This window comes from Bubalus kerabau, chromosome 5 (assembly GCF_029407905.1).
Source record: "Bubalus kerabau isolate K-KA32 ecotype Philippines breed swamp buffalo chromosome 5, PCC_UOA_SB_1v2, whole genome shotgun sequence".
Lineage (NCBI taxonomy): Eukaryota > Metazoa > Chordata > Mammalia > Artiodactyla > Bovidae > Bubalus > Bubalus kerabau.
Genome location: NC_073628.1, coordinates 110220649 through 110233586, shown reverse-complemented (window position 1 = coordinate 110233586; position 12938 = coordinate 110220649). Strand labels below are relative to the sequence as shown.

The 12938-nt window shown below is 36.4% G+C and overlaps 1 protein-coding gene across 7 annotated transcripts in view; it reads left to right on the top strand.

Annotated features, from left to right (window-relative positions):
- Positions 1-12938, top strand: part of RC3H1 (ring finger and CCCH-type domains 1) — a 75024-nt gene that overhangs the window by 10068 nt on the left and 52018 nt on the right. For 2 of the 7 annotated variants that reach the window (XM_055582691.1, XM_055582694.1), the window contains exon 2: positions 3749-3842. The exons of the other annotated variants lie outside the window; for them this stretch is intronic. The gene's annotated coding sequence lies outside the window, so the exon portion shown is untranslated. The remainder of the gene's footprint in view (positions 1-3748; positions 3843-12938) is intronic. 7 annotated transcript variants of the gene reach the window in all.

Below are 12938 nucleotides of genomic sequence, written 5' to 3'. Positions count from 1 at the left end.
AACACCACAGTTCAAAAGCATCAATTCTTCAGCACTCAGCTTTCTTCACAGTCCAACTCTCACATCCATACATGACCACTGGAAGAACCATAGCCTTGACTAGACAGACCTTTGTTGGCAAAGTAATGTCTCTGCTTTTGAATATGCTATCTAGGTTGGTCATAACTTTCCTTCCAAGGAGTAAGCGTCTTTTAATTTCATGGCTGCAATTACGATCTGCAGTGATTTTGGAGTCCAAAAAAATAAAATCTGACACTGTTTCCACTGTTTCCCCATCTGTTTGCCATGAAGTGATGGGACCGGATGCCATGATCTTAGTTTTCTGAATGTTGAACTTTAAGCCAACTTTTTCACTCTCCTCTTTCACTTTCATCAAGAGGCTTTTTAGTTCTTCACTTTCTGCCATAGGGTGGTGTCATCTGCATATCTGAGGTTATTGATAGTTATGCTTGCTCAAAAGTTCATTTTTGTGGAGACATTCTGTTAAAAGAGTAGTAGTCTTGCATGTTTAAGTACTGTATTAAAAAAAAGACTGAATTTTAACCTTCATTTTGAAATGCTTTCCCTCTAATTACTGCTCTTAAAACCCATGTTTTATATGTCAGTTTTTACATTAATTACTGTTTTGATTAAAACTGTCACTCTTTGCTTGAATTTAGCCTCTCTTTAAATTTATTAAAAACTTTAAAAAAATGTAAGGCTCTTCATTCATTTAGAAAAGTTGAGTTACGAGTTACCTGAGTCAAGTTTTTTGGAAATGTCATTTTATTATGTTAGTCTGCAGTTGATAAAATCTACTCATAAGGGCACAAAAGTTCCTTTCAATTTATTCTCTTTCTCCTGCTTTAGAAAAGGAGAGGAGGAGGGAGAGAGGGTTTTTAGAATAAGAAAATCCTTAGGATAGAAAATGTAATATTTAAATCTCTTTAAAAGCATTTAAGAGTAGCTTAGAACAGATAATCTCTTGAAAACACCTTTAAATATTGAAGCTGTAGCACTTATTCCCCTAGTGATTGACATGCATTATTAGTTAACTCACCGTATTCAGAGTATTAAAATAAAACTTTACGCATCTTTACAGCTGTATAATGACAAAATGATAAGTGGCAAAGGAGAAGGAAGGGGTGGGGGGCAAAGTTCTATCGATTGAATCTCCATTTTTGAGAGATTTCAAATTCAGTTATTAACTTTTTAAAATATTCTTTTTAGCTTTAAAAAGACTTTGTTTTTGTTTGTTTTTAGAGCAGTTTTAGGTTCACAGTAAAATTGAGAAGGTACCAAGTTTTCCCCAACACATGCATAGCCACCCTTATTATCAACATTCACCACCAGAGTGGTACATTGATTATAATTGATGAACTTAAAATTGATGTTTAAATCTATAGTTTATATTAGGGTTAGGGTTCACTCTTGGTGTTGTACATTCTATGGATTTGTACAATATGCGTTCTTCTTTCATTTAGTAATATGCATTTAAGTTTCTTCCATGTCTCTTCATGGCTTGGTAGTTCATTTATTTTTTATTTTTAGAATTGAATAATATTCCATTGTCTGATTGTACCACAGTTATTTATCCATGCACTGGTGGACGTCTTGGTTGGTTGCTTCCAAGTTTTGCTATTATGAATAAAGCTGCTGTAAATATCCACATGCAGGTTTTAGTGTGGATACAAATTTTCAGCTCCTTTGGGTAAATATCAAGGAGAGTCACTGCTGGATTGTATGGTAAGAATATGTTTAGTTTTGTAAGAAACTGGCAAATTGTCTTCCAAGTTAACTGGCCTATTTTGCCTTCCTATCCACAATGAATTAGAGTTCCTGTTGGCCCCACATCTTTGTCAACATTTGATGTTGTCTGTGTTCCAGATTTTGGCCATTCTAATAGTGTGCAGTGGTGTTTTATTGTTTTAATTTGCATTCCCTGATAACATATGATGTGAAGTATCTTCATATGTTTCTGTGGAATCTAATATTGTGTAGCTGGAGTCACACAATATATAGTCTTTTCAGATTAGCTTCTTTATCCTTAACTTTTTAATCTGTTACTTCAGTTTTAGCTTTGCCTCATTTATAGATATTTTTAAGAATGTGGTTAATTTTGGAGGTATACTTTCTTCTAAATATTAAGTACCAGCATTATAAAAATAGAACCAATGTGATATATTCTGCACTCTTACCTTTCATGTGACTTGTCCAGCACTATCTTTAGAAATATGAAACATGCCACAATCAGGTAGTGATATTTTTCAATCATTTAAAAATGATTGAGCAGATATGTGCCATACAGCAGCTTCTCCAGTGGCTCAGTGGTAAAGAATCTGCCTGTCATTCAGAAGACAGGGAGATGTGGGTTTAATCCCTGGGTTGGGAAGATCCCCTGGTGGAGGAAATGGCAACCCATTCCAGTATTCTTGCTTGGAAAATTCCATGGACAGAGAAGTCTGGTGGCCTACAGTTCATGGGGTCACAAAGAGACACAGCTGAACAACTAAACAACAATGAAATGGCATACTGCAGTATACAACAGTATGGATTTTCTCTTATAGATAAAGTTTAGAATGTATTGGAGCCATCAGAGGGGCAACCTAATATACACTGGGCTTTAAAGAGATTTCTGGAGTTTCCTGAATTGAATGAGACTTAAAGGGTGAATAGGGGTTTAACATCCCTAACTTATTTGAGCCAGACAAGACCTAGAGTGAAAAAGCATATGTTTTGTGTGGGGAAATCTTCATACTTTCGTTGCTAAAATATAAAACCTGAGGCAGATGGTGATGAAAAATAAAGCTAGAGAGGTAGGTAGGGGCCACAGCCCAGGGATCTTGTATGACGTGTTCAAGCAGTTGGGATCAATTCTGCTAAGGCACCATCAAAGAGTTGTGGGTTTTTTTGTTTTTGTTTTATGTTTGAGGTACAAAACACACCCACTAAAGGGCAAAAATCATAGGTATACATCTTGATGACTTTTTATGTATGTACACTTGTGTAACCACCATCCAGATCAAGATACTCAGTGTTTCTGGCACCTAAGAATTCTTTCTACTCTTTCCCCTCCCCAGTGTTTCCCAACTTTCCCAAGAGTAAATTCTCACTTCTAGCACCATAGTCGGTTTTTCTTCAAAATCGTACATCATGTATTCTTTTCGATCCTTCTATAAACTGAATCCTGCAGAAGGTGCTATTTTGTATCTGGCTTTGTTGATTGTAGTATTCTGAAATTTGGCCATGTTATATTTAACAATAGATCAGTTGTTCTATTTTTATTTTTGCTGTATAGTATTCCATTGTATGAAATTGTCACAGTTTATCCACTCTACTGTTTATGAACATTTGGATTGTTTACAGTCTGTTTTTGGCATTTTATGAGTAAAGCTGTTATGAACATTATTGCATATGTTTTTTGGTAACCATATGTAGTCATTCCTCTGGCAGTGAAATTTGGGAGTCATTAGTCGACTTTTGTTTAATCTAAGAGGATACTGCTCCTAAATGTACCAGTTCACACTGCTAGCAGCATTGTATGAGAATTTTGCATGCTCATATAGCCTTTAATATGTGGTATTGTCAGTTAATTTTTTTTTTTTAGCCATTCTGCTAGGTATAGTTTCTCATTGCCATTTTACTTTAAACTCCCCTTGTGATGATTCTTAGAAGTATCTGATACACTTATTGGCCATTTTGATATCCTCTTGTGAAAGAGGATCTTTCAAGTTATTGTCCTTTTTTATTGCTTTTTTTTTGGTCATAGAAGAAAACCATAAGTGAATGACCAGCTGCTGTGAGGAGGGTGAAGGAAAACAAAGCTGGAGACAGATCACTTAGAAGGTCACTGTGTGATCCAGGTGAGAGAGACTATATATATCCTATATGAGAGCAGGGACTTTGTTTCACTAGGAACTACATCTTCAGATCCTAAGACAGTGTGTGGCACATGGTCAGTGCTCAATAAGTAATTTTTGAATGAATGAATGAATACAGCCTTCAATCATGGAAGGAGAGAGAGAAAGGAAGATACAGATGTAAGAAATGATAAAATTTTTAATGAAGGTAGAAGAGGGTGGAATCTAGGATGCTTACCAGATTACTAGGTTGTGTACATTGAGTGTCAAGTTGTGTAGTGAGGTAACTAAAGAAACAAAGGCTACAGAAGGCATTACCAGTTTAAAAAAATAGAGACAAGTTAATTACCATGTGACCTTGTGCATATTACCTAACATTTGTGCTGAGTTTCTTCAACTGTAATATTAAGATATAATGATATCTGATATCTAATAGGATCATTGTGAGGACTAGGTGAGATAATGCATGTAAAATTTAGAATAGTGCCTGGCACATAAAATATACTCAAAAACGATGAGAGATAGAAACAAACAAAAATCCCTGTCTTCATGGAACTTAAATTTTACTAGTGGCAGTTCCACACTGTAGCAAAATAAGAGAAACAGCATATTGAATGGTGAGAAGTATTTTGGAGAAAAATTAATCAGGAATGAGATGGGAAGCACAGATTGTGGTGGTAGTATGATTAGGGTTGAGGGGTCCATTTTAAGTAAGGTAATCAACTAAGGCCCTCCCTAAGGGAATTCACATAGTGATATGTGTAGGGAAATAGGGAGAAAGTTCAGGATTGGGAGAGGGACAAATTGTTCGTAATTTAAGATAAGAAAAGTGAAAGTGAAGTCGCTCAGTCGTGCCCGACTCTTACCAACCCCATGCACTGCAGCCTACCAGGCTCCTCCATCCATGGGATTTTCCAGGCAAGAGTACTGGAGTGGGTTGCCATTGCCTTCTCCAAGATAAGAAAGGAGGCCCCCTATTTTATGAAAGAATAGCATGTAAAATTAGATTTGTTTGTTGTATAACCCACAGCGGTTTGGTGTATCCCATCCTTTTATCCTCTGTTGCCTGTTGCACACACTACACAGACCTAAGCACGTATTTATTCCCTCAGAGATCATTGTTACCTATTTTGGAGGAAATGTTTTGTGTTTAATTCTGGTACAGTAGTAACAAATCAGTAGGTTCTCTAACAGTAGCTGCTGCTGCTGCTGCTAAGTTGCTTCAGTCGTGTCCGATTCTGTGCGACTCCATAGACGGCAGCCCACCAGGCTCCCCAGTCCCTGGGATTCTCCAGGCGAGAACACTGGAGTGGGTTGCCATTTCCTTCTCCAATGCATGAAAGTGAAAAGTGAAAGTGACGTCCCTCAGTCGTGTCTGACTCTTAGCGACCCAATGGACTGCAGCCCACCAGGCTTCTCCGTCCATGGGATTTTCCAGGCAAGAGTACTGGAGTGGGGTGCCATTGCCTTCTCTGAGCTACTACTTGGGAACAGCAAAATACCTTTTTTACAATTTATATGGCTTTTTCAAACCACTTGATATATGTAAATAAGATACATTGTAGCTGTGGGCTTCTGGGTTTGGACTCCATGTAGCAATTGGTTCATTCTTTTAAACGCTTCAGAATAGAAGTTTGCCTGAGATTAACAGTCTAGAAATAGTTCTAAAAGTGGAAAATGAATCTATACTTTTTTTTTTTAAGCATTCTTTTTCAAGTATGTGCAGTTGAATATCCTTGCAACTTTGTGTTCTGGAAATAGTTTGAATTCTTTTAGGCATATTTCACTAAAATAAACAGTGATAAAAATGTCCTTAGGCCTTGGCCAGTAGATTATGGGGACATTTTAATAGTACTAATGTTATTGTTATTTTGCTATTATTAAATAGGTTATATCTTTAACACAAAGATTCCCTAGGTCAGAGTGTGCTCTAAGTATCACCCACCCATTGCAAAAGAAGCACATTGCCTTTGAAGTGTACCTATTCTGAATACATCTGCCTGTTTTTTCTTTGCTGCCCACTTCTAGACTCAGTCAGAGCCTTATGGTAGCTATGAAGTTCCACAAGGAAGTCTAGGATACAAGCTTCCTCAGGAAAAAAAAGGTAGAACAAGTAAAAGTAAAGGCCTAGGGCTGCGATTCATGGGGTCGCAAAGAGTCGGACACGACTGAGCGACTGAACTGAACTGAGGGCTATTAGTGTGACACATGTGCTGCTTTGTTTTCTTGAGTAAAGAGGGAATTCTTTGTTCTCCGGTTTTGTTGTTTGATACCTGGTGTTTTCCTTCTAGTTCAGCACTAGAAATTTGCTTCATTCAAAATCAGATATCATCAGTACTCCAAAAATGAGTTCATGAAGGTTTGCTTTCTAATTGTAGTTTAACTGGAATGTTTTGTAACAGTTTAGTAATGTAAGTGTAGGAAAAACAACCTTAACAAATATGTTGAATGAAAGAAGCCAAAATAGAAAACACATGCTGATGACTTCATTACATAGAATTTTAAAATAGTTAAAATTAATCTACAATATTAGAAGTTAGGATAGCAGTGGGCTCTGACAAGAATAAAGAGATAATGATTGAGAAGGATAGTGAGGGGCTTTCTGGGAAGGACGGGGTATACAGGTATGCTTACTTTGATAATTCATTGAGCTGAACACTCTGTATACCTTTTATGTATATGTTATATTTCAATATATTAAGTATCTTAAAATATTTATAAAATTAAAATTCACTTTGTGTTTTAGTCCCCTGATTATTTTTCAGTGAAATATTCTAATAAAATATGCTTTGTGGTTCTCTTCCAAAGAAATAATAGAAGTTGCTGTAACCTGATTAGAAGGTTGTTGGAGGATTAAATGAGATGGTTTGTAAGTGCTTAGCACCCAGATCCCACCCCCGCCACACACAGTTTTGGGATATGGGATAGAGGGGGAAAAGATTCAGGGAGTACGTAAAGGTAAGTTAGAGGTGGGTGAAAGCAAGTATAGCCTGTTGAAGATGACTAAGGTGATGCTGATAAGGAAGTTTAGGCCTTTAGATTGTACCAGTGAAGACTAATAACAGCTAACTTGGGAGTATTTGAATCACTTTCAATAAGAGTTAATAATGCTGCTCTGGCACATTAACATGGAGGACTGTTACATAGATGACAGTTTCAGTGTATGAGGTTGGAATAGAACACAAAGATTCAGATAGATTTAAGCCTGCTGCTGCTGCTAAGTTGCTTCAGTCGTGTCGGACTATGTGCGACCACACAGACAGCAGCCCACGAGGCTCCCCCATCCCTGGGATTCTCCAGGCAAGAACACTGGAGTGGGTTGGCATTTCTTTCTCCAATGCATGAAAGTGAAAAGTGAAAGTGAAGACGCTCAGTTGTATCCGACTCTTAGCGACCCCATGGACCGCAGCCTACCAGGCTCCTCTGTCTATGGGATTTTCCAGGCAAGAGTACTGGAGTGGGTTGCCATTGCCTTCTCCAAATTAAGCCTAAGTAGTACATGTTGTTAAGTCTAAGGATTTGTTGTTCATGCTGTGCTTTGAAAATATCACCATTTTGGTACACTTGAGTGCTCTTCTCCTCAGTTACTGATAATTTATGCTGCGAGAATAAAAAGCTAAATTTAGGCATGTGGTGTTTGTGAAGGTACTTAAATATATTGGTAATTTTTAGGCCTTATAAAAAGAAGAGATTCACTTTACTAAAAGTTTGTAATTCAGTTGAGGGAACCTTTTAGATTCTAGTATGAATATTCAGTATTATTCTTTTCTCAAATGGCTTTAGTGAAATGGAACTAGGTTAGCTGCAGGTGGTTCTGCTGCTGGTCTCAGAGGTTAGTCATCTGGCAGCTAAAACTGGGGCTGATTGTTCTAGGGGTCTGAGCTGGGACAATTTTTCTCTGTTCTGTTGGTCTCATCTCAGGTCTAGCACAGGTGCCCCTCACATAGTGGCACCATGTTCCAAGAGAGTAAGAGTGGAAAGTTGCAAGGTTACTTGAGGCTTTTATGTCCTGTCTGGAGCTCTACAAACATCACTAATGCTATATTCAACTACAGTTTTCAAAGTAAGCCAAGGTCACCCAGATTCAAAGTGGAGGAAAAGATTCTCTTTCTTGATAGAAAGAATAGCAAAGTCAAATTACAAAGGGGTATAGCTACAGGGATGGGAGGAACTGTGGCCATCTTTGCAGACTGTCACAGGAAATGATTCAAAAACCTAAGAGAAAACTTTTTTAAGAGTAAAGTTAGATAAACCAGGTTGGAATCTCAACCCTTGGTGGCTGTGAGATCTTAAGAACATTGCTTAACTTTTCTGAGCCCTGATTTTCTCAAAGTTGTAATAATATTTTGCAAGGTTATTATGAGGATTAAAAAATAAAGCACTCTAAGTTTTTAGAATATTTTGACCCATCCATACATTCTATTATTATTTTAGAACTTGTCATTCCTTTAAATTTCCATTTGCTTATGTTGTTGTTGTTCAGTTGCTAAATCATGTCCAACTCTTTGCAGCCCCATGGCCTGCAGCATGCCAGATTTCCCCATCCTTCACTATATCCTGGAGTTTGCTCTAATTCATGTCCATTGAGTCAGTGATGCTATCTTATCTGCCGCCCTCTTCTTTTGCCTCCAGTCTTTCCAAGCATCAGGGTCTTTACCAGTGAATAGGCTCACATGGCCAAAGTATTGGAGCATCAGCTTCAGCATCAGTCCTTCCAATGAATATTCAAGGTTGATTTCCTTTAGGATTGACTGGTTTGATCTCCAGTCTATGGGACTCTTAAGAGTCCAGCACCATAGTTCAAAAGCATCACTTCTTCGGCTGTCAGTCTTCTTTAGGGTCCAACTCTCACATCTGTACATGACTACTGGAAAAGCTGTAGCTTTGACTTTATAGATCTTGTCAGCAAAGAGATGTCTTTTCTTTTTAGTGTGCTATCTGGGTTGTCATATTGCTCACTTATTACTTGAACCTGTGATAATCTCCTTCAAAGATAGGAATACCAGCATAATTTGCTACTAATAAGTGGTGTCCCAGAGGCCCTCTGAAAGATACAGTTGAGAATTTTTTCCTCTATTATTTGCTAGCTTTGATGTTAAGACTTGATTGCTTAAAAGTTGTCTGCTTAAAATAATCAAACAAAACCCTAGATTTTATATTTGGGTACATCAGCCTTGAAGTATCTCTCTACCTCCCTCTTCCAAGTTGAAATATGTATATTCATTGTAAAAAGGAACTGTCAAGATTTTTTTTTAATTGCATTTACACCTCATTAACTAATATTAAACTGTTTGGGATATTAGAATACTTGGGTTTTTAAGTTTTTAATGTCTTTTGTTTATAAGTTTCTCTTTTGTAGTATTTAGGGAAGAAATCATCTAAAATTGGCATTACTTAGCAATATTAAATTCAGAACTTATATTTTGGCCACAGAGAATTTGTCATCATGTTGCTGGTGTTAGATATCTTTTTTCCCCAATGTCTTAAGGTGGGAAAGTAAGATTATTGGTTTGAGACTTTCTTCTTTTTAATATGGACACTTAAAGCTATTAATATCCATCTAAGCCTTACTTTAAATGCATCCCATGAATTTTGGTATGGTGTATCTTCATTTTCATTCATTTCAAAATATTTTCTAATTTCCCTTTTGATTTCTTCTTTGACTTAGGTTATTTAGCAGTACTGGAGAAGGCAGTGGCACCCCACTCCAGTACTCTTGCCTGGAAAATCCATGGACAGAGGAGCCTGGTAGGCTGCAGTCCATGGGGTTGCTAAGAATCGGACACGACTGAGCAACTTCACTTTCACTTTTTACTTTCATGCATTGGAGAAGGAAATAGCAACAATATGTTGTTTAATTTCCCTATATTTGTGAGTTTAAGGTTTTTTTTTGTTGGTAATTTCATTCCATTGTATGCAGAGATTACAGTGTTTATGATTTCAATCCTTTTAAGCTTACTCAGACTTGTCTTATCATCTAGCATATGGTCTATCTTGGAGAATGTTTCATAAGCATAAGCACTTAAAGAATTCTGTTATGTTGAACATTCTATGGATGTCTTAAGTCTAGTTGATTTATAGTGTTATTCAAGTCTTCTCTATCCTTGTTTATCGGTACTTGCAGCTTTCTATTAATTCAGTTGACTTTCTTTGGTGAAAGCATAAATATTCCAGCTTGATATGTTTGCTATTGTATATTAGCTGGCTTCTTCTATATTAAAACCATAGGGAAGATATCAAGAAAGGGGACGGGGGGAATCCCAAGACATTCTCTGATTTTAAAGAACCTGCTCTGTTGAGGATACTTTTAACATGGACTTAAGAAATTGTCACAGCAATCCAGGTTAGAGATGTTGGCAGGCTAAAGTAAGGATTTAAGAATGGATGGAAAGGTTTCAAAAAATACTGAGGAAATAAAATGAATGGGACATAATGATTGTTAGTTGAGGGGAGAGCAGGTTTGAGGAAAACTGAATAGTGAAGGATGATTTCTCATGCTTCTCTCAATAGGTAAGTCACTTCATCATTAACATAGGGAACAAAAGGTTTGGTATGGTTGAGATAGTTTGAGACCCCAGTTGGACATGAATGACTAGTAGTCAACTGGTTATATGATGCTGGCACTCAGAAGAGTGGCTTTAAATTTTGGAAGTCATAAGCATCCAGTTGGTAGTCAAAAGCTGAAAGTAGATGAAATCACTCAGGGAAATTTTGTAGAGAGGAGAATTGAGGAAGGAATGCTGAAGAACCGCATTTATGGGTGGAGGGCAAGGATGGGCAGAGAAGGAGAAGCCCTCAAAAGGGACATGTAAGGAGTGGCCTGCTAATTAGTGGAATACCTGGAAAGTATGCCATTATAGAAGCCCAGAAGGGCAGCATTTGCAGGAGAAACTGGTTAACATTACTAAACATTACTAAACACATAGAAAGAAGATAAGGATTGAGATGTGACTGTTAAATTTCATAAGAAGATGTTGATACACTAATAGTGGTTGGGATACAGTGATAGTTTGAAAACTCAGAGGTGAGGGAGAAGAAAATAGAGACCAGAGGGTAGGCACAGGGATTGAGTTACTTTTTTTTTTTTTTTTTTTTTACTTATAACATTGTGGAGATAGAAGTAAATTTTTTTTTAAGCTCCTTTTCACAAAGATTTAAGCTTAAATGCTTCCATATAAGCAAGGAAAGAACTAATAAATTAGGATACATTAAAGAAACAGAATTAGTGTTGTGCCTTAAAATGTCTCAATTTCATTGAATTCCTCAGGAGTTTTATAAATTAAGTATTTAACAATCTGGAATATAAATTTATGAGACACAAGTAAATTTTTTTTTTTATAGTGAACATTTTCCCTTACATTCAAGATTATTGAGGACTTGCCAATCAGATTTGTCATTGTGTCTCAAAATAACTTCTGGGGACAGGAGGAGTAAACTTCCTTTATGAAAAGGAGCCATTATTTTAATAGGACAGATTTCAAAAGATAAGTGAGTTATCTTTTTGGCTTAAAAAAGAGTCTTAATTAAGGAGACTTCAGTTTTTTTTTTTTTTCCTGTCTTTAAGCTTATTTTCTTATTTTTCTTTTTTTTAAAAGATACTTAATTTTTAAAGTAAAATGAATTAATATACAGAAAGGGCTCAAAACAGTTTCTGTGCATTGTTCTTGGTGTTGGTTTTGTTATTGTTTTTTAGGAAGTGTTATTATTCAGAAGACATCAATTTTCACAAAGAAAACAAGTTTCAGACATCTACGATTAATTTGAAAGCAGTTAACAACATATATCTGACTTTGGTTATTCTCATTATTCTTTGATGTTTGGGCCACCATTAAATGGTGAGGACATATGTACATACAGCATATGTAATCTTCAGCAGAATATTAATGCAAACTAAAAAAAAAACTCTTTGATGTTTTGCTATGACAGATAAATTTCCCTGCCTACTGCCTCACAGCTCCTTTAAGATGGTGCTTTTGACTTTGGCCTTTTTATTTCACCACCTCTGTAATAACTCTAATGACCTCTTGTGGAGCAGGTTTTACACACAGTGTAGAACTTTGCTATATAGAATAGGAATCTGAAGCTTCAGACTTTATACCCAAAGTTAGTAGCTGTCCTTCACTTGCAGTGTTTCAGCTTGATCAAGCAGCTTCTCTGTGAATGGCTTTATCCTTCCTTACTATTTCTCCGTCTAAATTTGGCTTTACATTGGAAATAGAAGTGTTTGCTTTTGTCCCTCTGAACACTGGGAAAATAAGCCACCTAAATTAGCCCTTTGCAGCTTTCTCAACCCTTTTAATCAAGTTCTGTTTTCCAGGCCTGTTCCTCCTCTTAAGTCAGAAGTCCTTCTCTTTATACCGGTCCTAAGAATTTGTGTATATTTGCACTAACATTAGCATATTAAGTTATTTATATCTAGGATGTTGTGTACAATATAAAGTTACAATTCAGTTAGTTTATTTTGGGAAGAAGTATTTTTACAGTCAAAATTGGGTCTTCACAGGGTGTTATTGCTGGAGAAACCTTGAGCCTTCAGAAATCTCACACTGTTTTATATGTGAATTAATTAATATTCTGAGAATTATAACACTGAGTGGTATTATACTAAACCTTCATTAATTTTTCTTCTTTTTGTTTTTATTTTCTGCTCTTAGCATCACTTTTCAAGACAGTTAAAAATTTTCTCTTCTCTGATGTTGCCCTGTTTATTGGTTGCTATGGAAATGTCCCAGGCAACTGGCAAATTAAGGCCAAAGATAATAATTAAACTCATCTCATGGGGTAGGGTGGGGTGGAAGGAGATCCAGGATTTTCTTCTTACAGACAATAAGATTTTGATGTAATATCTTGCTCTAGGTAAAGTATGCTGTGAATTCACATAAGAACTGAGTTTTAGTCTCAACTTGACAATTTATTAACTTTGGACAAGTTATTTAATGCTGCTGAAGATCAAGAGTTACCTATAAAATGGGTATAATAATGCTTCTGAAGAGTGACTAGGCCAGAATAGATACTTGAGAAATTTTAATTTTCTTATTTCTCTCTCTAAATCAGACACACATAAAATAAACCTTGATGGAGGAGATGGTAATAACTTTT